Here is a 7837-nt window from a genome sequence, read left to right as displayed (position 1 = left end):
GCCGGTCTCCATTATCACCAGCCGTGTCCTGACCTTTGTCGCAGATTAGTCAAGATTCGCCATTTAAATGAAGCTCTGCGTCAAATATTTTAGCAGTTATTCACGAAACCGAGGGGTGTTCACGCATCATGGTAACCATGCCGCATCAGACGCGCACTCCTATCGGCTGCCCTCACTGCAGGTGCCACATGCTCAATTTAATGCAACAACATTCAGCTCAGTGGGAACCGCAGAGCTTAATCACAGCATCATGAAAGCATCATGAAATGGGACAAGTGTGATTCTGTCAAACGGATAGGCTCTCAATTGCCTCATCTCAGATGTAAAGAAGGTCTGGTAAGAGCAGAGCTCCACTTGCACAGAACTCTTCAATCCAGTAGAAAGTGTGATTGGCTATTTAGTCAAATGAACACCCGCTCCGTTCTGTAGTTGTACCTCCAGCTGAGTTGGCCAGGGATTGGTCAATCAAGACACTCAACCTCAAAGCAATCTAATGACATTAGCATCCCTGTCTCCTGGTGGTTGACGTTAATTTATAAAGCAGAATAAATACCTTCTCTGCTGAGATTTCGGCTACTCATGCTCTTGATTAATATCATTCCTCCTTTGGGAGGATCCGCATTTTCTATGTGCTTGGAAATCCATTTGGCAGCACAATATCTGCGGATGTGATAAATGTGTGATAAAAATGTCCAGCCATCAGATTAGCATTGCCCCCCATCCTCAAACGACACCCGGACTCTTCTTGTTGTTTATGACTGTGTGATGGTTAAGAGACAGTTGTGAATACCAATGAGCAAGGCCCATAACATAATCCTATGGCCTATCTCAACCCTTATTGATTTCCACAGAAGACGTTCAATAAAGCCATATAAAAGTTCACACCTTAACCAAAGGAAAGAGAGTGGCTGCAAATCGCACCCACATATTTTCAATTACCTCACATCGTATTTCAGGGCGGTCCTCTGACCCTTCCCAGAATGCTAACCGTAGCAAGCAGGCCCTCTTTATTAACCCAGGTAATTGGTGCTGCAGTTGGTGAAGGAGCCGCAGATGAAAGGTGAGCACAGAGTGTGTATGAGGGGCTTAGTTCACAGAGGAAAGTTGAAAGAAAGCCAACACTTCCAGACACATCTTACCCGTGATGCAGGTAGGGTATTACCAAGGCCTTATGAGGATCTGAGTGCCCCCTCATCCAGCACATCAAAGTCAATGGAGGCAAGTTCATTATTTCTTATTAGGTTTCTGTTGTGTGTCTGCAGATGTGTGATTTTGTGTTAAAATGTGAGTGTCCCCCCACATGTGTGTGCGTCAATTGTGACTCATGATAAGAAACACAAAGAGGCCCTTGTAAGTTACTGATATTTTTCACTTGTATGTATTTGTATGTTTTCAGCCAACAGCTCCTGTGTGATCAAAACCTCTGAATTAGCCAGCTACACTAATTGCAATGCTGCTAGGAAACGGCGAGACAGTGGCCTTGACTCGTGCTAGCTGCAGCTGATCAGGTGTCACTGTGGCAGCTCTAATAGCTCAGTGTTAATAAGAGAGGAACAAAAGCACAACACCCACTCAGGAAACAGGAGATGAACTAATGATTACTAATTAACTCTGCAGCGTTTGGAGCACCAGTGATGACACAAAACACTAGGATTATGGTTTCGCATGGCTGGTACAACCATCCCCCACACAGTCATTATGAACATGGATGTATGGACGGCAGGGCAGTGCTTCCGCTCGCTTGTGTTTTCTGCAGTCTGCTGCTGTGTCTGGATTAACTTATGCGGAAATCGTGTCCATTTCATTGAATTGCTGGCACTATGCAGCATGTTAATGCAAAGTGAAATGCAGATGTTGAATGTTTCTTTCCACATGAAGTAGTTTGTTTAATGTGACTTAGTTCAGATCAGGATCAGTGTGCAGACGTTGCCAGTGTTCACTGACCTGCAGCTTAAGCTACACAGTCTCGCATATCTAGATATGAACTCATGTTGGGAGACAACAATGGTGAAATGTGTAGGCCTACTAAATGTGGGTGGGGATGATTACCGAACTTACAGCATTTGACATATCTTTAAACGAACCCAACCACTTCCTGTAAACAGGGTGCAAAGGAGGAAAGCATTTAGTCAACATTATAGAAAGTTCCATAGGTTATAGGGCACTGGCGTAGCTATGGGTGTTCCTTGCCCACCTAAGTCTTAAGCTGGCAAACCAAGCCAAGGGCCCAAAGACAGCTGATTGCAATAATTAAATTAGAACCCCTCTATCTATGGTTTTGTGCAGGAGACTACAATGACATGTCCAGAAACCTCATACAGGGTCCCCATAATAACATTAGCTTGCTATGCTACAAAAATACAGGGAAATGCAACTTTCTGTCATTACACTATTCGAAACGAATGCGCAGGCAATAGAGGAAGAAAAACAAAACATTGACTGAAGTCGGTATGACAACAGTTTAATTTCCTCCAGAGAAATGGATTGCCAGTACTAGCTGGCAGGCAGTATCAACTAGCAGGCAGTTACATCATCAGCCAAATGAGAATACTATTGAGCTGGCCAGGTGATTTGTAAGGAGTTTGCTTCATGCGTAATAAGTGTGTGTGGGGGGGGGGGGGGGGGGGGGGGAGAAGGTTCTGGTTGATTTACAGATTACTCTTAGCTTTGGTTTGTTTTGGCACCCGTTACATCCAACAGGCAATAGAACATTTTTGTGTATGTTACTGGGTTAGGGGTGGAGCTGGGGAAAGCCTTGTTAGCAGTCTTTTTCAAAGCCTTTCTGCTCCGCGTGCAGTTTCAAGGAATCCACGGGGAACATTTATTCCGGAAGTAAAGACAAGCTGGTGTAGACTGCCACGCAACAAAACATATAGTACAACTTTAATACCAGTTGCCCTAATCTGGGAACATCTGCAATTTTACACAGATGATTGACATAATTCCAACATGTTATGTGGAGATCCTCTGACCTTACAAAGTATTACCAGCAAGGCATTTTGAGTCCAAAGGTCATAATTAATGCCATACACCAAAATGATACAAGTGAGATTTCTTACCACGCTAAATACAGTGAGGCAAAAAGATGTATTGACTTGTTTTTAATCTAGGGAGTGGGCATCCAAAACTATAAAATCTTGTGATATTGGGTTGTTTATGATGAATAGATGCATTTGCTGAGTGATTTTGGGTCAAAAGATTTGTCAAATGCATTAATGCTAAATGTGGAATGTACTGTGCACTAATACAGAGACAATTTTAATTTCACTCTCAGTTTGCTGTATGTGTCTTATTCTTACTCAATTCATATTTTGGGCTCTTTTGAACAAAACTTCCCTTTTACAAACAGATAATTGGAAATGTATGTGTATATATTGATATTCCATTATTATTGAATTGAGATCATATACTGTATTACCATAAAATGCTACCTTTTGTCTATTAATGCAACTTTCCAAACCCCCTTTGTCTTTGTATATTTACTATTTTTAAAAGCTTTAGCCTTTTTGCTAACATTTATTTAAATGTTTATGAAAACCAACTAAAGTATAAACAACACTCTATGCGATGGTTATGAACCTATTCCGTTACTACTCTGTTTTACTCACAGAGTGCTGTGAATTGCAGGAAATGCATTGAGATTTTTTGAAATTTTAAATTTCAACAGACTTGAGGTCTGTTCTACTCATTGGTAACCACCACACAACCACAGCTATCAACAGCATTACCCCGCACATTCAAAGTGTTAATGTATGAGCAGGGAAAGTTCCTTTCTGGCCTGTTAGAAGTCAACTTACCGTCTCTATAGCAGCAATTTATCTGACAGATATAGGCTTATCAAAGAGCTTAGAGCAATTCAACCCTCTCAAAAGGCTCCGCCTAAGAAGTCAAATGGAGATTTGGCCAGGAAATAGAAGCGTCTGAGAAGGTGCCTGCATGTCCATTAAGTCTTCCCTGAACCTCAGTATCTCTTATTTTCTTTCACACAATGTGGCTCGTTTCTCAGGAAACTGGCTGTAGGTAACGACTTCTGGCTGTTCGTTGGAGCATAATTTAAATCAAACACACAATGTTAACATGAAGTACAATGTTTCTTTTTCTTGACTTCATTGGTTTTGACTTTGGAGTAATGTCAAGAAATTATCTAGTCTGAACCAGCTGCCCACTGAGGACAGAGAAATGTATATATAGAGAGAGAAAGATCTTTTTTCTCTTTCTTTCTCTAACACTTCTTTATTTTTTTCCTCGTTTGCCTGACAGTTCTTCAACCTGCATGGAGTGTTTGACATTCTAATGTGGAGCAAGGAGTCAGGAGCCTGTCATCATGTAGTCTGTTCAACCCTGTCTGTTCCATAATCTCATTACCTTCTTTTCTTGATTGCTCTCTGTTTTTCTATGGCTCTGGCGACCTTCGTGGAGGAAAACAAGTAATTGCTGATTTATGAGAGTCTGCCTTTTTTTCCAGGTTTAAAGTACCTGCTAGATGCTGGCACATCAGCTGGAAATGGAATTCGGCGTAATTCCCTGTGATGCAAATAATGAATGGATGTAAATTCATTCAATAAGCAGCTGAAAAATCCCTTGGTATGATGCAATTGCAGGTGGCTGGGAGCTGTGTATGACAACGACATTGATTTTATTATTCTTACTGCATTAAACCCTGGGAGTGAATATAATGGGAACTGTGCTTGAAAACAGGTAAAAAAAAAAAAAAAGGTTTGTATGGTGCAGTGTTTGTATGTCTGCAACCAAATAAAAAGAAAAAAGAAACAACCTTCTGAGTGAATGAATGGGGGACTTTTTGGAGCCATTTATGCAGCTTAAATGTCTGAAAATGCCACATTCTCTGCGTGAAGACTCTAATGTTAATTCACCTTAGTGCTTTAAGTGAGACTGACAAGTGTTGGGGGTGGTCAGCACAAATGTCCCTATTTGTTTAATCCAGCTTCTATTCCTTTATTTTCTAAATGAATGATAACCAAGAAGAAATTGGTGCCTTTGACTGTGGTGCCGGTGCAGGAACCCAGTGAAGGTCATTCTGTAGGCACGATGTTATGAGACCCGGAGCCCAAGGGGAGAGCTGTAACTTCTCTTCTCTCCGATGTCTCCTGTGGCAGTAATTAGCAGCGGTGTCTCAGAGTTCCGGTGGCCAGAGAATGGTGCTGATTCACTGCACAGAGTCCCATGCTGCGAGACGTGGGTGGGCTGGAGGACTGGGAGAACTTTGTGCCTTTGGTAAGCATCAAGCCATAACTGCCCTTGGTCACACTCCTTTCTGCACACAAACAGACTGCATTGTGCATCAACAGACAGTGAGTGATTTTGACTAAGCAGGTAATGCTTGTATAAACAATTTGCATAAACATGGTGTATGCTGGCCAGTCATAGCTCCGTCGAGAATATAGAACACAACCATTTGCTGCTCACTTAATAGGTTCCTTTTGGTTGGGGGTGATAGTATTAATTTTATACCATATATTTGGAGACTCAGTCTTAGATATGATCAGTCCAGGAAACAGGTTTAATCTTGTACAATGGTGGCCACCAAGGGAGAGACACGGACGTTTCACTCCTACAGAGCTCAACCTAAGAATCTTCTAATTTAGCCATTGGAACATTTCAGATATATGTATTCTGAGTATAGGGGTGTCACCCTATTCATGAGGCCCAGGTCCATCAAGGCACTTTGATTTGACCAAGAGGAAGGGAGTGAGACCACTTATCACACCTCACTCCTCACTCAGGTCAAACCATCATAAGTATATTCACTGAGAAATGTTTACATTCTTACCTAAGTCCAAATAAAAGCACAATTTCAACTAGATATAAAATGCATCATTATTAACTCATTGCTAACTCTGAACCTTACATTCAGATTCCTTCAGAGGAAACAAAAGAAAAGGAAAGGAAAGGAAAGGTAATTGACTTCACGTATGATTTTGCTAATGCAGAAGTGAATGGTGTGTAGAAAATGTGTAGCCACGCTTTTAAACAGTGATAATGTATTAACAATGCAACAAATGTTCAATGCCCTCTAAGCACAGGCTCACACAATGTTCCCAGCCAATATTACAGAAGGAATACAGCAATGTCAAAACATATTAGTCAGACTTATAACTGAGAGTTAATAAACAAACAATCCACCTGAACGTTATTGTGACAGGTGAAGGTCTTTTGTTCTGTCACGGGGAGGCACAAGTATTTATGAAACTGCCATTACTTTCCACCAAATTGCTTCAGATGAAAGTGTGTCTTAAAAGATTATGTGTAATTTTCTCTTACAAAGATGTTCTCCTGCACACATGCCCCTGCCCTGCTATTTCACATCAGTGTGTGTACTGTTCGTGTAATTAACAGTGTCCTAGCTTGTTACTGTTGCAACACTTGTCAAATTTGTCAAACTACAAACGTTATTATAATCGTATAAATAATACAAAAATAAAATAGTTTTTCAACCATAACATTTGATGATGTTTTACCTACTAATGAGGACAACAGATCTGAGTTCAGCAGAATAAGGTGTAAGGTGCAGCAAACCCCAAATGTAATCTCCCCATATGGCGATGCAGTGGGAACTCACTGGAACCAGGCTGGACCTGCACCTTTCAATAAATGTGACACTAGAAATGAAACCTGCAGTGAATTGAACAAGTAAGGATAGTACATAAATAACTTTCTAAATTTAGAAGTTCATCCTGATGTGTTCATTCGGAATCTGCCCACAAGAGAGTGGCATCCTCCTGAGAAGCCGTGGCAGGGGTTCCGAATCCTCCTTCCAGACAGCTTACCTCCTACAGAGTTTAGGAACAGACGTATTACAATGTAGATTGAAGGCATAGATAATGGAGAGGGTGCTGATTGTATGTAGATTGTTTATCAGTTTTATAAACCTGAGTAGTGGTACCAGCATGATGTTACACATATATGTACTTATATTAAAAACGAATTGCAGACTTAGGAAAAACAAACAGACAATGATATGAAAGAATAATACTTATGTTTTGTGCACAAAATACCTTAGGGGTCAGTGAAAATGGTAACACTTTATTTAGGATAGTCCGCCTACAGATGGTTTGTTAAACTTCAAATTCAGTCTTTCTAATTGTTCACTAAACATCACCTTTACCAGCCCAACCATTAACCTTAACCATGAACTGTAATTAACATGCTTTCCACAGATAGTTTGTTTATAATCTGAGCATCTAGATAGTCTAAAGGGAGCATCGAAACAAAGTGTGGGAAATATATCTATATAATTCTCGCTCTCTTTTTTTCTCTCTCTCTCTTTTTCTCTCTCTATCTCTCTCTCCCTCTCTCTCACTCACTCTGTGTGTCTATAGTCTGTATATTATCAAGGTCACCAAAAGTTAAACATGGAGGCAAAGCTGAAAGCAGGCTACAACTCAGACTTTAGTTCGACCTTGACCTTGAATTACAGTAGCCCAGGCATCCAAATACACCTTTATGCTTTTGCCACTCCTCTCATGCAATATGCAGGTTGGAATTGCTCAACTATTAAGCATTAGATATTAGGATCACACAAAGTGAAGTGACCTCAGCACTTTTACCAAAATTACTATAATCTAAATGGCCATGGTACATCAATCAGTTTAGAAGACTCTCATAGGCATTACTTTAAAGTGCATGCAGCTTTTCATCAAATAAGATTATGCCATAGTAGAGTCTCTGTTGTTGCTTTTCAGGTATTCTGTTAGATGCCATCCACCAAGGTTTTTTTCTTCTGAAAGCACACTGAAAAATAGAGAGCAATTTCATGCGTTTATTTTTAAATATGTTACATTGAAGGTTATTTATCACCAGACACGGAAACGAAGTA

The sequence above is a fragment of the Sprattus sprattus genome (genome assembly GCF_963457725.1).
Source record: "Sprattus sprattus genome assembly, chromosome: 15".
NCBI classification, from domain to species: Eukaryota; Metazoa; Chordata; class Actinopteri; order Clupeiformes; family Clupeidae; genus Sprattus; species Sprattus sprattus.
Note: the sequence above shows the minus strand (reverse complement) of the source record.